The 22,349-nt window shown below is 54.4% G+C and overlaps 1 long non-coding RNA gene and 1 pseudogene across 1 annotated transcript; both read right to left on the reverse strand.

Annotated features, from left to right (window-relative positions):
* Positions 1–4,150: 4,150 nt before the first annotated feature.
* Positions 4,151–21,488, reverse strand: LOC123651941. Its single transcript, XR_006740956.1, has 2 exons — positions 21,447–21,488; positions 4,151–4,370 (listed from the first exon to the last, which is right to left on the reverse strand). It is a non-coding gene; the product is annotated as an uncharacterized LOC123651941 (long non-coding RNA).
* Positions 12,120–12,531, reverse strand: LOC118715011 (annotated as a pseudogene).
* Positions 21,489–22,349: the final 861 nt, after the last annotated feature.

Below are 22,349 nucleotides of genomic sequence, written 5' to 3' on the forward strand. Positions count from 1 at the left end.
GTTGGGGTGTGGGCCTTCGGAGACTGGGCTATGGTAAGGTAGGATTTTATCTGTTTTCTCACCTCACTGCCCCCACCCCAATCAGGGCAATTCTTCTTTTGTAATAAAAAAAAAAAATTATATTTTTATTGATTTCAGAGAGAGGAAGGGAGAGGGAGAGATATAAACATCAATGATGAGAGAGAATCATCATTGGCTGCCTCCTGCTCATCCCCTTCTGGGGATTGAGCCTATAACCAGGGCATGTGCCCCAGACCAGGAATCAAGCTGTGACTCCTGGTTCATAGGTCAACACTCAACCACTGAGCCACCCCAGCCGGGGCGTGGTAATTTTTCTTTGACTGCTCAGTTGCCAGCTCTCTGGGCCTGGCAGATGGTGAGCACTGTTTTCAGGGGCATCTCCTGGGTTCTCCTGAGGTTCCCGGTCTGCGTCTCCTTTCCAGGAAATAACGTTTGATTCCCTCTTCGCCCCCTAGGAATCCAGCATCCCCTTCCAACTTCTTCCTGCTGAGCTCCCTGTGCCCCTCCAGGAGGCGCTACAGGACTTAACCCCATTCTGGACCTCTCTGCTCCGGGGACTGCATCTGGGCCATAGGAGGCACTCACATGGCTCCTGCCCCAATCCCAGTGCACACAGGTGTGGGGGCCCACAGCTCTAAATGGCTTCGCAGAAGCCCAGATCACAAGGCTTGAGATGGAGGTGGTAGGGCCTCCAATCCTACTGGAGATGGAGCTCACAGCATAGCTTTACTCGCTCAGAAGCGTTTTCTCTTTCCAAACCCTCCCGTCCTCCACACTCTGACCCTTTCTATATGCTTGATAGGTCGAAGGGCCCAACTGCTGTACAACAGGTTCTTTCTTCATCGCTTCCTTTGTCAATACTGCATATGAGGCCTCTCACCTACTGATATTCACACCGTGGTGGCGTCTCCTCCCACCCTGAACAGGGCTGATCCTTGTAAAATAAACACTTGCTACTGCAGAAAAGATAGTCTGCGACGTCTGAGGGTAGGTCCCTGCTGTGAGTTCCACAGTGTGCTGCAAGAAGATGTGTTGAAGTTCCAGACGCCCCGTATTTGTGAATGTGACCTGTTTGGGAATAAAGTCTGTGCAGAGGTAATCAAAGGTCATGTTGATTTAGGGCAGGTCCTACATCCAATGACTGGTGTCCTTAATACGGAGAGGGGGACACAGAACAGATGCACACAGACAAGGTGATGATGGACCCAGAGTTTGGAGTTAGGCGGCCACAAGCCTAGGAGCATCTGTGGCCACTAGAAATGGGGACAGGCAAGAAAGCTTTCCTCCCTCCACCCTATGGAGAGAGCGTGGCCCTGCTCACACCTGATGTCACCCTCTGGCCTCCAAAGCAGTGGAGGAGTAAATATATGTTCTTCTGAGCCACCCTGTTGGTGGCACGTTGTTACGGCTTCCCTAAGAAGCTAAGCTAGTTGTAAGAGACGTTGTAAAACCTCCTCGCACTCTCTCGACTCCCATCCTGGAGAAAGCGGGCTGCCATGTCCTGAGCAGGTTTAAGGAGAGGCCCACAAGGCAAGGAACAGAGTGGGGTCTCTTGTCAATAGTTTGTCACCGTGTGAATGAGCCGATCCCACAGCCCCAGTCAAACCATCGGATGACTGTAGCCCTAGTTGGCATTTGACTGCCGCCTCCTGAGAAATCATGAGCCAGAGCACCCGGTTAAGCCATTGCCCAGTTCCTGACCCACAGAAACTGTGAGGCAATATTGTTCTAAGCTACTAAGTATGGAAGTAACACGTTGTGTGGCAAGAGATTACTGATACCGATATCTGTGATATTGAGTGCTCAGAATAACCCAAAACAGGAGGAGTTGCATTTTGTAATTCTCACATAGCTCTTAGAATGGTCTGGGGGAGGGGGGGGGCTGTGAAACCGGTTTGGCTCAGTGGATAGAGCATCGGCCTGCGAACTGAAAGGTTCCGGGTTCGATTCCTGTCAAGGGCATGTACCTTGGTTGCGGGCACATCCCCAGTGGGTGGTGTGCAAGAGGCAGTGGTCAATGTATCTCTCTCATCAACGTTTCTAACTCTCTATCCCTCTCAATTTCTCTCTGTGTAAAATCAATAAAATATATTTAAAAAAAAAAAAAGAATGGTCTGGGGCCTCAGTGCCTTCCTCTCTGGGGACATTTCCGGCAATGTGCTTCACAGCCATTGTAGTGAGGTGTCTTACTCATTCACTCAGCAATGAGCACCTTCCACATGCCAGATGCTATTCATGGCTTGTGGCCATTATGGCTGTTCCTCTGCTAGTGACAGATATGAACAAGAAGGGTGACACTCATTTGCAGAAGCAGGAGGAGGAGGGGCCATAGAGACACCAAGAAGAGGAGTCTTCACCTGTGCAATCACGCAGAGATGGGAAGAGATCAAGTTTAAGGGCCCACATGAACCAAGCTAAAGGGTCCAAGTGGGAGGTGAAGCTAGAACTAGGATCCAGACCCTTTGCTCTGGCCTTGGATTTGTGCTTCCTGAACTACGTGAGGCAGATTCATGGTACCAGGGTCTCTGCAGATCCCTAGAGGTGTGGCCTTGAATCCTTCGGGGACACTGTCTTCTGTCTGATTTGCCACCTTGACCAAGTCACACTTGCAGATCCTTTGAATGGATAAGGACACATCAGCAGCTCCTTCTGAAACAGCACAAGCCGGAGGGTGAGCGGGCTGGCTCTCCCACCTTCGGAGTCCCAGCCCTTCTTAGTGTCTTAGAATCTGTGTCAGGTGATGAGTGTGATAAACTGCAATCAGCTCCTCTCCACATAAACCAGGAAAGTTGGATGTCCCCGTGGCTTCCATCCAGAAGGGTGCAGTTACCCATTGTGGCCACGAGATGTCGCTATTAATCACACTTCAACTACAGGCCGCCAAACCGAGATCCTCAAGGCATGGAACTCATTACCAGACTCCCACTCAGGAAGGAAACTCCCACTCAGCAAGGGCTGAGCTTTCTTCAACATCAGCCTTTGAAACTTTTCATGACGCCACAACACTGTGTAAGCAGAAAGAGGGTGTGGTGGTGAGGAGTGGCTCTCCTCAGTGTCCCAGTTTAGGCGCAGAGCTGGGAGAATACCAGGGTCTCCTGCCTCCCAGTGAGGTGCCCCAACCCCACATCTGTCCTGCATGTGTGCTAAGAGGTTTGCTGGGGAGAGGAACCCGGTTTCCGGGTCTCTAGGGATGGCCAGTTCAGGGGATGTGATTTGCAGATGAGGACTCAGGGCGACTCCCTTGAACCCTGGTCCTGCTGGCTGCAGGCCAGCTCTCTGGGCTGCCTTTCTGATGACTGCTGTTTCAATGGGGGGAGAGCGACCTTCCTCCTTAACTTGGGAGGTGCTCTGAAAGCCAGCCCCCTGCGGAGAATGCTGGGTCTCTATGGCTCTTGGGGAGCCTGGCCCTCGCCTAACGCGGGGGAGGAGAAGACGCTGCCAGCCCCTACGGATTTCTCCACCCAGAGTCCATTTAAAGGGCCTGCTCTGATGTTAGATGAAGCGCCAGAAATGCAAGAAGCTGAGGGCAAGGTGCCTCCTGACCTCAACTGCCCCGTCCGCTCGTGCAAAGGAAGGGTGTTCTGGGAGGCGGGGTGTGTCTGAAAGAGAGTCCACTGTTTGGACATCGTAGAGGCTCAGGAAGTTCCGTTCCCACTTCCTTCCTCGTTTCCATGGAACCTTCTGGAAGGGGCCAGCCTAGCCCTGTCCTGAGGCCTTGCTTTTCCTTTTCTGATTGATGATGAGGCGCTTTTCTGATTTCTTTCCCCTCGATCTTCCTTTTGCAGCAGCTACCTCTCAGCCGTGGAGCCATTGCCCTGGGCTGCGGTCCAGGGGCCAGGAGGCCTTGGCTTGGGCAGTCAGCCTCAGCCTGCAGGAGCAGAGATGCCTAGGAAGCCGGCCACGTCCTCTCCCGAAAGGGCAGCCAGGGCCTTCCACCCGGTGCATTTGACAGAGGCAGGTGGGCGAGGACAGGCCAAGGGTGCAGCCTTCACCTCTTGTCAGGCAAGCGAGGGCCCCCACCCACCACAAGAGGGAAGGTCCGGGAATACAAAATTGCAATTTTTTGGGGGGGGGGTACGGGGGGACGAGTTGCTAGGGCAGAGACAAGGGCAGAGACAGGTACAATCAGTCTGGGATTGGTTTATTTTTATTTTTTAAATCATATGAATAATCAGTGTTCATTGAAAATAAATAGAAAACACAGCCAAGAGAAAATAAACAAAACTCATCGGTTCACTCTTGGCAAATATCCTTTTTTCTATACTTAGATACATAGAAAATAATTTTGTTTCATTAATAAAATCTTTTATTTGTGTCCACAGCTTGAAAACCTGCTTTCTTTCCTTTTTCTTTTCTTTTTAACCAAGCAGTGCGCTTGGTTTTAAACAGTTTTTCAGGCCCATGGATCAGTGTACTCCCCTCGGTCGCTGTTATTGGCTCTGCCATGCTGGCAGGTGGTTGGGAATTTCCCGGTTGCCTGCCTCTGTCTCCTCAGCAGCAGAAGTGACCTGGGCCCAGTCCTTGGGCAGCAGGGAGGTGGCAGACCCGAGGCACAAATAAGGCCCCACGGTCCCCACAGACCCCTGGGGTCCTAACCACGTGGGCCCCAGCAGGGTACAGGGAAACGGGGGTGAAGAACAGAGGACAAAGCCACTCGGGGGGCCGGGGGCGGGGGGCGCACCCTGGCACAGTGCCCAGAGGCTCACCATCTTTGCGCCCCTGAGTCGGGGAGCAGCTGGGAGACCGGAGCAGGGAGGTGGCGAGATTGGCTCTGTCATTCACCAGTTGGGACATTTGAACAAATGACCAAGCTCTGAATTATCATAAATAGCTCCTCATCACATTGCTGTAAATGTAAGGATTAAAGGGGAAAACGTGGAAGTGGTAAAAAGTTCTACATGGCAGCTGCCTTTTATTATTATTATTATTATTAGTTATGTTATTGTTATTATGTTATTATGTTATGTTATTGTGCCATTCTCCAGATACTGCAGAAGGCTCCGTCCTTCCCCGATACCCACCCTTCTTTCTTTCTTTTTTTAAACATATATTTTTTTTACTAATTTCAGAGAGAAAGGAGAGGGAGAGATAGAAACATCAATGATGAGAGAGAATCAGTGACCTGCTGCCTCCTTCACTCCCCACACCGGGGATTGGGCTTGTAGCTCCGGCATGAGCCTTGGCCGGGAATCGAACCCTGACCTCCTGGTTCATAGGTGAGATGCTCAACCACTGAGCTATGCCGGCCGGGCCACCCCTCTTTCTGTACTCCTTTTCTCTCCCCTTCCCACTTCCACATTCCTCTTCCCCGCCCTCTCTCCCCGAGCTGGAGCCCGGTCATGGCAGCGAGAGCAGGAGGTGGAGTGGTGGCAGCACGGGGCCAGGCCACAGGAGGGCGGCAAGCCCCTCTGGAATGCGTCTGCCTCCCTCTCCCACCTGCCAGCCTGCAGGCCTGGCAGCCTGGGGAAGAGAAACCAGCCCACCCCTGGGCCCAGGCAGGGAGGGGCTGCCGGGAAGCGGGTCCCTGGGCCTCAGGCTGCCCTGGGCTCCTGCGAGCAGAGGGAGTGACTTACAAGAGTCCCCGCAGGCAGGCAGGGTGGCCTGTCAGGTCCTGCTGGCCTGAGCGGGGCTGGACCTGTAAGAGTTGGAGAACCCGGAGAAGAACGAGAGGGACATGTGAGAGTCTTTCCTCTGCCAGGGAGCCACACCACACGGCCCAGGGGCCCGATGAGGAACCCCCCTCGGGGGGGGGGGCGCGGGAAACTGGCCTCTTCGGCCTGGTTTTCGGGACCACCCCGAAGAGGGAATGAAGGGAAGCCAGTGGGAGCCAGGGTGGCACTGTGGTGAAGCCCATAAACTCTGGCGTCTGGCTGGGACCTGGGTTTCAGTCCTCCCTTGGCACTTACAGTTGTGTGACCTGAATCCAGCCACGGGATGGCTCCGAGCCCCCCTTCCCCACCTGCACCTCACAGCGTCATACCTACCTCACAGAGGGTGTGGGAAGTGGTGCCCCATCCCTGGCAGCTGGAGTTACCTTCAGCAGGATCAAGTAGGCCGGCCTGCAGAGCGGGAGACGTCTGCATGTAGAAAATGCAGGCGTGTTTCCCCGTGTTCGGAGCCATGGCTGGGTTTTCTGGGCGAGGCCAGCAGTGGGTGGGGTCCAGAGAGGAAGAAGTGAAGGCTGGGGATGGTTAGAGGGTGAGGCTTCAAAACTTGCGGCCCTTGAATCCAGGCCGAGGCTCCAGTCAGCCTTGTGGTTAAGGGGCATGAATTTGTCCACACCGAGCCCTCCATCCCCCTTACCCCCCAACATACACACCGCCCTGAAGAGACCCGCCTCCTCCGGGGTGCGGGGCAAGTGTCTCGAGCTGAATAAGAACTAAGAGGCCGAAACCGGTTTGGCTCAGTGGATAGAGCGTCGGCCTGCGAACTGAAGGGTCCCAGGTTCGATTCCGGTCAAGGGCATGTACCTTGGTTGTGGGCACATCCCTAGTGGCAGAAGGCAGCTGATCGATGATTCTCTCTCATCGATGTTTCTAACTCTCTTCCTCTCCGTAAAAAATCAATAAAAAAGTATATTAAAAAACAAACAAACAAACAAAACTAAGAGGTGCCTGCACCTGTGTGCGCTGGGGTAGGGGGGAGAGAGGATTGTGCTCAGCTGGAGGGACCATGGCCTGGGGGGTAGATGGAGAGGGATCAGCGGAGGGTTGCTAACTGGCTGCAGGCGGCAGAAGGGGGTAGGTGGTGGAGAAAGGGGCTCCCTGGCCTTGAGCAGCTGAGGAGCTGATGGTCAGCTGGGTCTGCCCTCCGGAGAAGCAGGTGCCCCCTCCGGCCTCCCTGCCTGCACCCCCTGTAGCCCTGGACCAGGTTTCCTCCTCCCCCACCAGGCCTGCTAACCAGGAGCGGCTTCTCCCAGGGCGGAGGGCGGTGCTTGGGCAGGTGGGCCGCGGTGGGCGATGGGGAGTGAGAGCGTGTCTGCCTTTGTTCTTTTCACTTCTCCAGAGAGGCTGCCCAGGAGTCTGCGTTGTGCGTGGTCTCGGGCCTCGTACGATTTTCTCCTACGATTTAATCTACTCCCTGGATGGCCTCCAGGGTGCAAGCACCGACGATCGCCAGTCTTTGCAATTGATTTCCTGGAAGCAGCCAGCCCGGCCAACTGCCACTTGATGGATGTGGGCTGGGGGGACTGGTGCGGCCGAGAGGGGGTAGGATGCCCCAAACCGCCCTCCCACACCGTGGCATCTGCCCACCTGCTCAAGGCATCAACGCCTAGAGAGTGACTCACGTGTGTGCACAGGAGGCCTTGGTTTGCAAGGACAGAGAAGAAAAATGGGAGATGCCTTCTCTGTCCCTGAGGAGAAGGCAGTGCCACCGTCTGCATGTGGATGGCGTCCCGTTGGAACTGCGCAGTCAGGGAGTCTGCCCACACTCAGAAACCTTTTGGCCTATGCTTGGTGTGTGACAAGGACCCTGTTACACCCACACGGGCAATATTAGGCAGAAGTTTAAAAAAGCAAGAGCTATCAGGGATGCCCCTGTATGTTGGCAGGAAAAAATGTCCGGGATGCACAATTCCAGAGAAGACACTGCGGAGCAGTACGGGCAGCACAATCCCACTTATGTAAGAGCACAGAAAAGCAAGATCCTGGCATCACACACATTGTGTGTGTGTGTGTGTGTGTGTGTGTGTGCATGTGCATGTATATGTGTGTGTACCCGTGTGTGTAAATGCCCAGAAAAAGTCAGGGTGATATATGATACACAGCCAACTGCTAATGTAGGTCACTGCTGGGAAAGCAGTGACATGGTCACACCTGGGAATAAAAGGACCTTTTCACTTTTTCTCTCTTTACCTCTGTGTTCACGTTTTGTGTGTGTGTGTGTGTGTGTGTGTGTGTGTGTTTTATGGAAAGAAAAAAACTAGTGTTAAAAAAGAAAAAAGGAAGCTGCCCTCCTTTCCTCCTTGCTGAACGATCACAGCTGCCTCCAAATTCCCGCTCCGTGCCCTACTTCTTGGGACAATGGGTCCCTCCCAAGCCCCTTCGCTTTTTCTCTTGAAGGGGAAACCCTGAGCAGGGGTCACTGCCTGGACCCACATCAAAAGGGGCAACGGAGGGCCAACAACAGCCAAACTCCATCCTGGGCTTGGGACTCGAGGCCTGCGCTGTGATGGCGTGCTGTCCGGGAGACACTGTGGACACAGCCTGCGGGGAGCACACCCCAGCCCCCACGTGGGTCTGCACCAGGGGAGATGGCCAGAAGGACCCAGCAAGGCCCAGGGTCTGGAGGGAGGGGCTGTGTTGCCAGCTGACCCCTCCTCTGCCAGCTGACCCCTCCTCCCCAGGGGATGGTGGCAAGGGGGAAGGAGCAGCTTTGCCTCTGGCTGCTGCCCACCCAGGGATGCTGGGGAGATTTCTGCCTGCCAGGCTAGGGCACAGCCCCCACACTGGCCTCTGGATTGAAGCAACTTGCTGCCAAGGGAGTCAGAGCCCCTCCACTCCCTGCCTGGACTGGCACTGCCCACTTCCTCCTCCCGGCCTGGTTATGGGCTGTGGCCCTCGGGCTCTGCTCTGAGGAGAAAGCCCGGTGTCCTGCCTGGCCCTGCAGGCCCAGCCCCAGTCGCCCCGGGAGCCTTCGCTCCCTCCTTTCTGTTCTGGAAGAAATAGCAAGGATTGAGGCAGGACCTGGGCCACACACCTCTGATGGGGCAGGAGCCTATGTAGGTTCTTTTTTTTTTTTTCTTTTTCTTTTTTCCCCTTTTTTACATGTTTCTAATCTAATTTTTTTTCAATTACATTTTACATTTAATATTATTGGTTTCAGGTGTACAGTATAATGGCTAGACCAAGTATGTCCAACTCAAAGGCTAACACAGGCCAAATAAACAAGGTCTAAGTTTCTGTGGGCCACAAAAAAACAAAAGCTTCAATTTTCCTACAAACATAGGTTTACTTCGGTAGAGACATGCTGAATACAAAGGGCTGAAATAAATGAGTAATTGTGAACATAAAATAATAGGACATTTTAATGAAAATTAATATTTTTTTCTTGAACATTAACTTAGCAGATACTGAATAACTGCACAAATAAGCGTAATGCACATAAACCTATTTTTTCTTGTTCTCTGAAAGTGAAATATTTCCTGTTGCTCACACCAAACAAGTCAGTCCAAGACTAATGACATGGCCATCGGCTGCTAAAATATTCCCTGCTAGTATTAGTGGAGAGAAATGGTGTGCCTGCGCGTAAGGCACATAAGGGAAATGAAGGCAACGCGATTATAGTAACCAGTCATTAGTGAACATTGTAGTTCATCATTAATAACTAGAGGCCGGGTGCAAGAAAATTCATGCACTGGAGTGGGGGGTCCCTCAGCCTGGCCTGCCTCCTCTCACAGGCAGGGAGCCCTCAGGGTGGGAAGTGGCCTGGTGATCAGGGGAAGGCGATGCCCCATCACGCCTCTGCCTCTGCTGCTGCCACTGCCGGCAGCGCAAGCCTCAACTGGCCCTGGTTACCTGAGCCTCAGATGGTCCTGGTTACCTGAGCCTCAGGTGGCCCTGGACAACTGGGCAGCTGACATCTGAGGCTTGCCTATGTCTCAGGCCGGCCCTGGGCAGCTGGGGGGCTGAGAGGACTGGGCACTGCCATCCTGTGGCTGTGGGCACCACCATCTTTGAGGGCATGGCAATCAATTAGCATATTCCCTCCTTATTGGCTGTGGGCTCCGGGCTTTCCAGTCCTGGGGGGTTCCCTGGCTCTGCTGTTCACCGAGCTCAGAGCCTGGTCAGCCAGGCCTGCCTCTCCTGATGGATTTATTGGCCTTTTCTCTGGCATCCCTCTCTCCCTGCCAGGCGGGTGAGACCCCTGGGTGAGATTCCCTCTTTCTAAACTCTCTCCCCCTACTTCCCACATCTTTTAGCCAAGATCGTGTTTTCCATGTACAAATCAGCGAAGTCTGATGCTTCTTGTGGCTCAGGTCCCAGTCTGCCATCACTAGCCATGTGAGCATGAGAATGTCTCCGATCTTCTCCACATGTCAGTTCTTCCTCCATGAAACGGGGGTGGTGATAGCGGTCCCCCTGGGGATGTTGCAAGCACCCCGACACCTGCAGAACCAGAACCAGAAGCACTCCGGGCCAGCGGCGAGGGTTCTGCACGTCTCCGTTGTCACTGTGGCTTCCCTCCCTCTCCTCGTGCCCTGTGAAAGCTGGATCCCTCTGCAAGCCCAGGGCTGGGAGGAAAGCAGAGTGGGCTGGGTGGAAGTGGGCCCTGGGCCTGATGAAACTGCCAGATGGTGCTTTTTCTCAGAGTCTTAGAAAGGAAGAATAAGTTCATGTGCCAGCTGGGGGTGGGGGGCGATCAGCAAGGGAAACAACAGGGACATATTTTTAAAAAGCTCCTCACTTCTCCCCAGAGCCCCCAACCTCCAAACCTCGTTGTCAGGTTTGCAGGACGCCAGGCCAGGAGGGAAGATGGCAGGTGTCCCTTGGCAGATGCAGGAATTCCCTGAGCCTCTTGTGAAAAAGCCCTACGGAGAGGGGAGGGACAGCCGGGGCTGGGGAGGCAGTGGACACTGGCCAGCCTGTCCTTAAGGAGATGCAAAGGGCCTGGAGCACCGATGAGCTCAACCACTGCAGGTGATGATGTTTAACAGTAACTGTGGGCAACGCCAGTGCGAGCGGCTCTAGCAGACTGTCTTTTCTCTTGGTTTCTTTCTCCCTGCTAAGGACTCTTAAAGAAATAGTGTTTCAGCCGAAACCAGTTTGGCTCAGTGGATAGAGCGTCAGCCTGCTGACTGAGGAGTCCCGGGTTCAATTCCAGTCAAGGGCATGTACCTTGGTTGCGGGCACATCCCCGGTGGGAGGTAATGCAGGAGGCAGCTAATCGATGTTTCTAACTATCTCTCTCCCTTCCTCTCTGTAAAAAAAATCAATAAAATATATATTTTTTTAAAAAGAAATCGTGTTTCTTAATAAAAATAACACCCCAAGTGCTTGTGGCTGGCCCTAAAAACACCTTTTTCTGGAACATGTGTATGTGCCTGTTTCCCCACCATGCTGCTCAGAGGGGGAGACCATACACGTCCTGCTCAGCACCGTGTCCTGATGCACAGGCCAGAACAAACAAGCCTTAGGTATTTGCGGACAGAATGGCAGAAGGAGCCCTCAGACCTGGGAGTCCCCCCTGAGAGCTAGCAGGTGCAGAAGGGCTTGCACGGTGTCCAGCACATAGTAGGGACTCCATAAATGTCGCTTGCCGCTGAGCCCGGGGGTGGCGGGATGTTTGATCTATTTCTGGGCTAACACCTCCTGCGAACAGGTGTGACCACATCCGGCTCCTCCGGGCCTAGCTGCCCAGGGTCCTTCAGGTATGAGTGTGTGCGGGGCTGTTTCCTGAGGAGGGTAGCAGTGCAGTGTCCCTTGCTCATGGGGGCCCCAGTGCCTCCTGAGGACTGTAAGGAGGGACTATGCCTCCTCAGTTCTTTCTCACGTGAAGGACGAAGGCACTTCCCCAGCAGCAAGATTCACTGCCTGACCAGTGCTTCCTGCAGCACACACATTGGCGAGATCAGGTGACAAGGGGCCTCTAGAAGCAGGTGGTCATCTGAGGTGACCACTCCCCTCCTCTCACTTTGGCCAACCTGGACACTCCGGTGACCTGCTACTCCTCCAGGGTCCCCAGGGCAGAGGGGCCCTCGGATGCGCTCCCTGTTGATGGGCAGTGATGCAGGGCTGAACTGCTTAGGAGGCCTGCAAGGCCAAGGTAAACCAGCCCCTGTCTGGTTTATGGAGGCCACTCTGCTCCCCCTCCCCCACCCCCACCCCCTGCAGGCCTCCCTCCAGTTGCTCCAATGTGCCTGCTCCTGCCCACCTTGGGGCCTTTGCCATGGGCCAGTGGTTCTCAAACATGAGCCTGGTCAGGAACCCCTGGAAAGCGTGTTCAAACACAGGTTTCTGGGCCTCACCCCCCGGAGTTCCTGATTCAGCGGGTGTGGGATGCGGCCCATGATTTTTGCATTTCTAACAAGTTCCTGGGACGCTCATGCTGCGGGGCCAGGGCCCACCACACTTTTTTTTTTTTTTTTTTTTTTACAGTTTTCCAACAAGTATTTATTATAAGTTAAGCCATGATTCAGGATTCTAGGCTGGGGTGTACCCAGGCCCCCCTTCACCTCCCTGGGAGAAGGATGGAGGACGCCCAGTTCAGATCTTCCCAGGAAACGCGCCTTCTGCCCGGCAGTCATCCCAGGCCGAAACCCAGGATACGGGGCACGGGGACTTGTGTACACGCCGATACCATTCACACAGAGACATCACCCCCTTTCGCAGTCATTGCCTTCTCACAGCGGTGGAAGTCCAGGTCGTTCTGCCAGCAGTTCCTGGTCTGGTTCTGGTTGGGGAAGCAGCTGTCAAAAGGAGCAGTCCCGTAGTTCTTGATTTTTGTCTCGATGTCTTCTGCCATGTTGCTGATTCTAAAGACGCCCCTGAAGCCGCTCGCCCACACTTTTTTTTTTTTTTAAAATATATTTTATTGATTTTTTTACAGAGAGCAAGGGAGAGGGACAGAGAGTTAGAAACATTGATGAGAGAGAAACATCAATCAGCTGCCTCCTGCACACCCACTACGGGGGATGTGCCTACAACCAAGCTACATGCCCTTGACCGGAATCGAACCTGGGACCTTTCAGTCCACAGGCTGACGCTCTATCCACTGAGCCAAACCAGTTTCGGCAGGGCCCACACTTTGAGAGCCACTGGTGCAAGCCCTTCCCTCATCTGCTCACAGGTGTCCTGCCGTGTTCAGCACTACGGTTACATCTTATTGTTACCAAAGTGCCCGGCAAAGAGGCCACTCTTTAGCCAGACTCTATCAGGGGATGGACTTCTGGAGAGTTCCCTCTGGTAGCGTTGGGGAGGACGTAGACCCGAGGATGGAGCCCAGGGTTTGCATTTGGACGGCTCTTTCAAAATTTGCCATCTCCTCCTGCCTGGGACTCAGCGATGGCCATGGTCTTGTGCCGTGTGTGTGTGTGTGTGTGTGTGTGTGTGTGTGTGTGCGCGCGCGCGCGCGCGCGTGTGCGCTTTGCGGGTGAGGGCTGGCCCCCGCCCCGCTGGCTGCTCCCTACATGCGTGGAGCCGGCGTTTCTGGCCTTCCCTCCCTGCCCGCCTGGCTCGGAGCTGACTCACCGCCAGCAGGGCTGGCGATTAGTATGCAGGGCAGGTACCGGGAGGAAAGCTGTCTCCACACAAAAGCTCTTGATGTGTTTTTCTGATTAATGTGGCAGGGAGAACATTGCAGCTTTTTCCTGAATGGTCGCCACGTGGAGCCAGTCATTAGCATTGCGTCTCCCGCCTGCCATGACCTGCTGACCACCCTAAGTAGATAAAAATGAAAATGGCCAAGACAGCTGCAAGGCTCACTAACAAACGGCCTGGCCGCTCTGCAGCCACGGGAGTCTTTTATGGGGCGGTTTCCCGAACAGCCCTGCCTTCCCCATTTTCTCCTCCCCTCCCCCTCTCATTCCCCACCCCACCTCCACCCCATAGAGTCAGCCCTAAAGCTTGTGCTTCTGTGATGGCTAGTCCCCGCTGAGGACAGATCCCTTTCTCAGGAACAGCCTACCCCGGGGTTGTGGGCCCCAGGAGAAAGGCGATGGGAGGAGGGAATGGGGCCCCAGGCAGAGGGATCCGATTGGGCCAAGGAAGGAAGAGAGGAGTCTGTGTGGGATGGAGAGGGCGGGTGGGTGGAGCAAGAAAAGAGACTGGGACCCAAACTTTATCCTGAGGGTCACCTCGAGGGACAGGGTGCAGAGGGAGTAAGCCTGAGTCTGTCTGGTCTCCCATTGTGCCTAACACAGTGCCTTACACACAGGAGGTGCTCAACAGGTAGCTCCTGTGTGAATGAATGAGTGAGTGACACGTGGGGGCTTTGCTGGGAGTAAAACGGGGCGTTACAAGGATCCTCTGTCTCGGTGTGACGGGCACTGGGGGCTCCAGGTGCAGTAGGAAGCACAGTTAGGCGGCCGTGGCCCTAATGCAGGGGGCGGTGCCTTGACCTAACATGGATGCCCGCAGTGCGGGTCCTCCTGACCCGGGGAGCTGGCTGTATCGAGCTGTAAACTCCGCAGGACAAAAGCTTGTGTTGCTCAGGGAAACGGAGACCCCCAGCGGTGACCTGAACAGCCTCCCCAGGATGGGCGTGACGGTGGCGGGGACTCCCACATCTTTGCTCCTTCCTCGGCTCCGTGGGGTTGGGCTCACGTGGCCATGCTGTTCGGAATTGTTGAGTTTGGATTATTTTTTCTTGATTCGCCCCTTTGCTTCTCCGGATCTCAGTTTCCCCATCCGTGCGGTGAGGGAGGAGTAGGGAGGCTGGAGAATGGCTCAGAGGCTTGCTGGGAGGAATGATGATAAGACTGTTGAAGGCAGCATCCGTCCTCGACCAGAGAGAGCTCATGCCAGCTCCACACCCCACCACTGAGCCTCTCCCGCCACCCCAGGACCCACCGCCACCCCACACCCACCGCCACCATCCCATACCCCACCGCCACCGCCCCATGTTGGGCTGGTGGCCCTCAAAGCCAGCCCCATGGTGGCGTCCACTTGCCGGAAAGCATGTCTCTGAGCTCAGCCCGGCTGGAAGGGGATGAGCAATGGCGCTAATTGCAGAGCCGCTGGAGAGGCCGGGAGAAGGCGGCCGAGAGGGAGAGATCATCTCGTGATGCGCCAATTAGGGATCAGCTGGGACATAATTGCGGGGCTGCCATCCCGGCTGCGGGAGGTACCAGGTCTCCCTCTCGTTAATCAACGATAATCCAGAATTACGGCCCTTAATGATCTGCAGAGACACTTACGCACACGCGCGCACATGCTCTCATACAGACACAAGTAATTGATAATCAACCATGTAATTTGAGGCAATAATTCTGTCCGGGCAGATGACAGGCTCCGCCTTGCCGCAGAGCGCAGCCCAGATCACCCCGACCCTGCCTGCCGTGGGCAGCTTCTCCGGGCGAGGGGGGGTCTCCTTCCCGCTCCACAGGGGGGCCACGCGGGGCCTCTGATGCTCTCTAGGCGGGAGGTGTATGGAGGTTTGTGGAGGTTTGTTTCCTACGTTTGTTTCCCTACATTTTCTCGTTCAGAAATTTGGCAGCATTTAGAAACACCATTGCCATTGTCATCGCTTATCCAGGGTCCTGAACTCGATGGCCTCTAACTTCAGTGCAGTTTAAATCACCTGGAAGGAAGGTTACAAGAATGTGGGTCCCGAGCCCCGCCCCAGGGGATGTAGACTCAAAATATGGCGCGTGGTCCAGGACTCTGCATATTCACTCCACGCCCCCAAGTGACGTGGGCTCCGGGGGCCCACAGACTGCTCTGTAAGAACTAAAACACCGAACCAGTGGCTCTCAACCCACTGCCCACTGAAATCCCCCGAGGAGCTCTGAGAAGATCCTGATCCCGGGCCTGACTGCCAGAGACCTGGGTTTAACTCCTCTGGGCACACACAGAGCATCGGGAGGTTTAAAAAGCACCGCGGGTCATTCTAGCCGTCCACCAGGGCTGAGAGCCACGCCTCATCGCCTCGGGGGACTCCCTGCCACCTGTCTTCCAAGCTGCTCCTGTTTCTGCACCTTGGGGACCTCCGTTGTCCCGCATGATCAGCTGGGTGTTTGTGAAAACACAAACTCTGGCCCTGGCCGGTGTACTCGGTGGCTAGATCATCCGCCCAAGGACTGAAGGGTCCTGGGTTCGATTCCGGTCAAGAGCACATACGTTGGTGTCAGGCTCTATCCCGGGCCCTGGGCCCTGGTCAGGATGCGTAGGGAGAGAGGGTCCGTATTCCTCACCACAGTCCCAGGTGATGAGGCGGCTGGTCCCGGAGAAGTGAGACTCTGCCTTTGTCCAAGGCCCGAGCCTGTGAACCTGGTGCCAGGAAGTGCAGGGGGTGTTTCTCTCTTTTCCGCGTCCATCTCCGTCACGGAAAAGGAAACAGTCAGGTTGCTGAGTGGAGGAGCTGGGGATTAAGAAATTAAAGAAAGAGACCAGGAGGTAGAAATAGATTCATCAAGCTGGGAGCTAGGTGGGCACCATCTCTCTGATGGAGAGGCAGCAAGCGACCGAGCCACACAGCAGGTTTATTTTATAGGGTCAAAGGAGCTTATTTGCATTCTTTTTTTTTTTTTTTTAAGATTTTACTTTTTTAAAAATATATTTTATTGATTTTTTACAGAGAGGAAGAGAGAGAGATAGAGAGCTAGAAATGTCAATGGGAGAGAAACATTGACGAGGTGCATCTTGCACACCCCCCACTGGGGATGTGCCCCAATGACCAGAATTGAACCTGGGACCTTTCAGTCCGCAGACCAATGCTCTACCACTGAGCCAAACCGGTTTCAGCTTATTTGCATTCTTAAGTAGGCCCTAGCATTACTGGATTTACATATCTAGACCCACCCCTGCTGATACCTGGACAAAGGTAAGTCAGAACTGACCACACCCCCCACCTTCTTGGTTTGTGTTTCCACAAACACCCAGGTGATCATGCGGGACAACGAGGTCCCCAAGGTGCAGAAACAGGACTCTGCCAGTGCCTCGGGCTCAGCTGACAATTTCTTTCCCCGGAGGCCCTCTACAGAAAGTCTTGTGTCCTGAGCTTTTCTTCTAAGAAGACCCGGTGCTGATGCTGGGCCTGCGAAGATGCATCCGATACCGTCTTGTTCCGGTGGCTGACGACCTACGAGCCACGTACCAGGTTCCTGAGGACAAGACACGTCAGGCTAACTCAGGGGCTGCAACCAGGAAGTCAGGAAAACTGGCACTGCCCTGGAAGGAACCAGGTAGGATAAAGCCTCAGGAAGCCAGGCACGGAGCACGAAGTCCTTGGGCGGGAGGACCAGGTAAGACAACGCGGAGGCACAGCCCTTCTGGTGGGGGCCTCGGCAGCGTTGGTGCATCCCTGGAGGGGAGGGCTTCCTGGGAGGGGGCCCAGGGTCTGGGAGAGAGGCTGGCAGCCAGGAGGCGGGACCTGTGTCAGTCTCCCCCTGTGGCCACAAGCACTACGCATCCCAGCATGATAAAGTGACCAGACTAATGCTTTTGGCAATTTGTCCCACGTCCCGCGGCGTTTTAAAAAAGTCCTGACTCTTGGAAAGAAGATTTTGGAAAGAAGATTGTTAAAAATAGGGACTGTCCCGCCAAAAGCGGGACGTCTGGTCCCCTTACAGTAGAGTGGCAGCACCCGCCAAGCAGAGATCCATCCCCTCTTCCTCCTCCTCCGCACACGACTTCCCTGACTAGTAGAATCTGGTGGACGTGACACTGTGCCAGCTCCACAGCGAGCTCTGCAGGAGCCTGCTCGCTCTACTTTTGTTCCTTCCGAAGCCAGCTGCCAGGTAAGAAACCCAGCCCCCCGAAGCCACCAGGCTGGCCGAGGGAGGCCCTGCAGAGGGACCCTGGGGCGCCAGGCCTGGGAGTAGAGCCTTCTTGGCCCTTTCCTTCCAATGCAGCCAGCCACCAGCTCAGTGCAGCCAAGCAAGTGACCCCAGCTAACGCCACAGGGAGCAGAGAAACCAACCCGCCAAGCCTTGCCCAAGTTCCCGACTCGCAGAATCATTGGAAATCATAAATTGTCATCCAGAGACAGAGAAGCATCGATCAGACTGTCAAACCTCAGAGGGAAGGTAGGGGAGGGTGGAGGTAAAGAGATCAACCAAAGGACTTGTGTGCATGCATATAAGCCTAGCATAGGTGGGGAGGGGTTTGGGATGGGAATGGAGGGATGAGGACGATTATGTGATACCATAATCAATAAAGAAATTTAAAAAAAGAAATAATAAATTGTCGTTGTAGGCCACTAACTTTTCAAGTTCATCATTATCCAACATTAAATGACTGGATCCCTGGGGTTCTTGTCTCCGTTCGGACACTCACAGGTGAGAAGAGTCACCTTGTCAGGCCTCATTCCCCTGACCAGCAAAGGGAAGGTTAAATGAAACTATGCATCTGAACCTCTGGGCACAGGGCCTGGCACACCTCAGATCCCCACACTGAGGATCTGTGCCAAGGTTCCGGTGCCCATGCTCCACCCTGACCGAGTGACGGCCATTCAGATCATCGTGTCCCAGGCGCTCCCATGAATGGCCATCATTCTTCTCTAATGGGAAAGGCCGGTCACCATGGCAGCACCTGGCCAAGAGCAGCCGCTTCCGAGCCAAACCAGCATTGACACAAGCGCCTCTCTGCCAGGTTCTCGCTTTGTGACCTCAGGCAAGTTATTTAATGCCACCGAGCCTTGGTTTCGCCTGAAAAGAGAGGAAGTCAGTCAAACTCCTCCTCCAGGAAGCCCACCCTGATTAACCCTTCCCACCACGTTTCTCTAAGTAGAGCTTTGCCATGTCCTGTTTACAAGACAAGTGCTAATTTCTGAACTTTCAGAAGAGGGTTACAATGACCTGTTGTGGTTGAAAAAAAGGTGTGGGGGGACGCTTGACCATATTTCATAAATAAAAGTAGCTTCTTGCCCAACTGGCATGGCTCAGTGGTTGAACATCAACCTATGAACCACAAGGTCACAATTCGACACCCGGTCAGGGCACATGCCTGGGTTTGCAGGCTTCATCCCCAGTGTGGGGCGTGCAGGAGGCAGCCGATCACTGATTCTCTCTCATCATTGATGTTTCTACAATATCTCTCTCTCCCTCTCCCTTCCTCTATGAAATCAATAAAAACATATATATATATATATATATATATATATATATATATATATATATATTTTTTTTTTTTAAGTAGCTTCTTTTTATCTAGTCCACAGAGTTTGCATGTTGTCCTCACACTATTCCCACTGTGGAGGTGAGAGTCATCACTCAGGAGTTGGATGGGGCCTCGCAGTGGGCACCTTGCCTGGGTGTATGGACACAGGTCCTTTTCCCTATGGACCTTAGGGACACATAACAAAATATGCAAAAGAAATATTTACAGAAATCAAAATGAATGATTGCTCCTGCAGCTCACCCCAGCTGCCTTCCCTGCAGAGTACCTTGGGAAGTGGGTTCCTTCTCACTAACTTTGCCACCATCACCCTGGTCCCTTTGCCTGCGTCCCTCCAATAGCCCTGCCCCCCACCCCCTGCTCTCCAACCCTTGCCCTCCAGCAGAACGAGCCTGCTCTGGGCATAGCGCCTGGCACACCTGGCAGGACAGATGACATCACTCCTCTGCTCACAACCTGCCGTGTCCGTTCTCACTCAGAATAAACAAACACCAGTGTCCTCCCAATGGCCCGAGGCCCGACACCGCCTGCCCCGCCCCATGCCCTCTCTAACAACATGTCCTGTTCCTCTCCCTTGTTTTCTCCAGGACAGCCTCTCTGTCACCAGGTATGTTCCTGCCTCGGAGGCCCTGGCACCTGTCATTTTCTCTGCCCGGAACCCACTTTCTACCAGGGAACTGCATGACTCACTTTCTCACCTTCTTCAGGAGCAGGAAGGCCTGAGCCCGGGTCTGCAGGGCGTGTGGTGTGTGTAGGGGCGGGAGGGGGGCGGGGAAAGAGACCTGGGGAGCCTGGCATACCACAGGAGCATGACAGAGATTCTTCCGAAGGAACCAAGTGACAGCCCAGCTTCAAAGTGATAAGGTTTCCCTTGCGACATGACTGTTGGTGGTGACTTTCAACTCCTCCCAAGTGACAGAGTCCTTGCGACCCCACACCCAGGGTTTCTACCCTCTGGTTTGAGGTAGAGAAGACTTGCCTATTACAGATGAGAAAACCGAAGCTCAGAGGCACCCCGTAGCCTGCCCAAGGTCACTCCACGCACACTACAAGTCCAAGACGCAAGGAACTTTGCTTGCTTCTGTAACCAACACGATTTCTGGGGTGGTCTCTGAGCTTGAATTGATGCCTGGTTGACACTAAAGCGAACTGGCCCCCAAACCTAGCTTCCCTGGCACTCATTTTGCATCCCTCTCGAAGCCTGGCACGTTGCTAAGTGGGTGACACCTGGTGAATATTGGGTCAAGCTGTCAGGTCGCAGCAGGTTGAGCTAATAAGGATGCCCCAGGCTCCTCAGCCGGCAGGCCTGCACCTTTTCTCCCAGTCAGCAGGGGGCGCGCACACATTTTCCTAGTCGCCTTCTCACCAATCTCGCCAGCCCCTTTTCACGGTTCTCCCCTCCTGTGATTGAGCCTGCATTGGGCCCTACTCAAACCAGCCTGTTTAATGTCAGGAGCCTTCAAATTGTGCGGTCTTCCCCAGCAGGCAGCCCTCTGGCAATGCATGTGATCTCAATTGTACTGAGCTGTTCTACACCAGGCACGTGCTAGGCACCTGACAAGCATTATCTCATCTCATCATCTGAGATACTAAAATGATCCATTTCACAACAGAGAACACCAAGGTACTGTTTTTACCTCATTTTGAAAATGAGAGTGCTGAGGTTTGGGACTATTAAGTGGCTTGTAACCCCCCACCCTCAAGACCTCCCCCCTTTGCCCCCTCGTGGTGGGCCTAGGTAGAGCAGAACTGGCTGAGGCCTGGGCTGGACTGAAAGGAACCCTTCTGAGAAGAGGAATGGCTCCTGCCCCAGTTCTGGCCGGTTCCTGCCTCCTCATGCTCTGTCACTGCTCCCCAAACTCTGGGCGGGCCCCTTGAGCTGCCAGCTTTGTACTACGCCAGGGACTCCCATTCCCCACCCCCCATTGGAGGGAGAAGGCATCATAGAAGAACATTACAGCCCACGTAGAACATTCTAGCTCACCCCTCTGCCATTTTATGGGTAAGACACAAACCCACACAGGGAGACCACTGACCTAAGGTCACTTCTTGAGATGGCAGAGCCAGGGCTAGAACCCAGGACTCTGAGCTGACAGTCTTTCCTCAGTCTTTAGCAGATCCTTTTTTTTAAAAAAAAAAATACGTTTTTATTGGTTTCAGAGAGAGGAAGAGAGGGAGTGAGGGATAGAAACATCAAAGATGAGATAATCATTGATCGGCTGCTTTCTGTACACCCCCTTTTGCAACCTGACTGGGAATCCAACAGTGACCTCCTGGTTCAGAGGTCAACATTCAATCATTGAGCCATGCTGGCTGAACTTTAGTAGATCATTTTCTCCAGGGCCTGCATTACCTCCTCCTCCTCCCCACCCCTCCAACCCCCAGCACTCCCTGGCAAATCCTGCCCATCCTGTCCCCCGCCCAGCCCTGTGCCTCTTCCACAGATGGATGTTTCTCTCCTGCGTCAGACCGTTGGCTCACTTTAACCAGTCTGTAGCACATGGATTCTATTCCTGGTTCACTTCCCTCAGCTCCCCTGCTGATCTCTGACACCGTGCCCGGGGCAGGCCCTGCAATGGACAGGGCGCTGGGCCAGGGGCTCAGACACCTGAATTTGAACCTGGCTGGGGTGTGCCTCACGGAGGTCACTTCACTTCTCTGGGCCTCAGTTTCTCCTCTAGTCTAGACCAGGGCTTTTCAGATTCTGTCCATGGAGGCCGTCTCTGGTCTGAGGAGACAGAGCCCTGCCCCTGCCCTGGATTCACGTTTTTGTTTATTTCTTGAATACTTGGGCCTTGCGGTGGGGTTGGGGAGTAGGGATAGAGGCTGAAAGAAATTTGAAAACCATTTTGAGGTCCTTTCTGCTCTCATCGTGTTTTTTTCTTCGTATCTCTCTCACTCCCGGTCGCTGGCAGGGCTATGGCACCTTGCATGGAGTATTCCCAATAAATATCTGGTGGACAGAACTGAATGTGGGTGCTGGACCTGGCCGGGCTGGGCAGGGGCGCAGCCTACCGGAAGCACACAGCCCGGAGCAGGCTTCCAGCGTGAGGAGGGCCTTGGACACGGGGCTGAGGCTGCCTGGAGTCTGCAGTTCCTGCTCTTCACCTCCTCCAGCATCCCTCCCGGCTTGTCCGGAAGTGAGGCCGCCCCTCTCACCACCCTGCCGCGGGGGCCACGATGTCCTCGCACAAACCCTGTTCCATCCCCTGCTGCCAGGGCCGCCCACGCGCTGGGCGGACGTGAGTCTGGCAGCCGCTGGTGTGGCTGAGCGCTCCTGGAACAGGGTCAGGAGGGCCGCGGGGCTGTCATGGAGGGAGCTCTGTGGCCTGGTCCCCGCCAGGGCCCGGGGCCCCCCAGTGCAGGCCTTCCCAAGTGGTAGACGTCCGCGGGGCTGGCCTGGGAAGGGACAGGCTTTGTGCTTTTGCGCCAGTTGCAGGCCGTTTCGCTTTGTATGTTAGTTCTACTTCCAGACCTTGGCTCCTCCTGGAGCTACAAATTACACGCTAGCCTTCATCCTGGAGCAGGGCTTCCATGCCCCAGGGAAATCAG

Source organism: Pipistrellus kuhlii, unplaced genomic scaffold (genome assembly GCF_014108245.1).
Source record: "Pipistrellus kuhlii isolate mPipKuh1 unplaced genomic scaffold, mPipKuh1.p scaffold_m20_p_1, whole genome shotgun sequence".
In the NCBI taxonomy this organism is placed as follows: Eukaryota; Metazoa; Chordata; class Mammalia; order Chiroptera; family Vespertilionidae; genus Pipistrellus; species Pipistrellus kuhlii.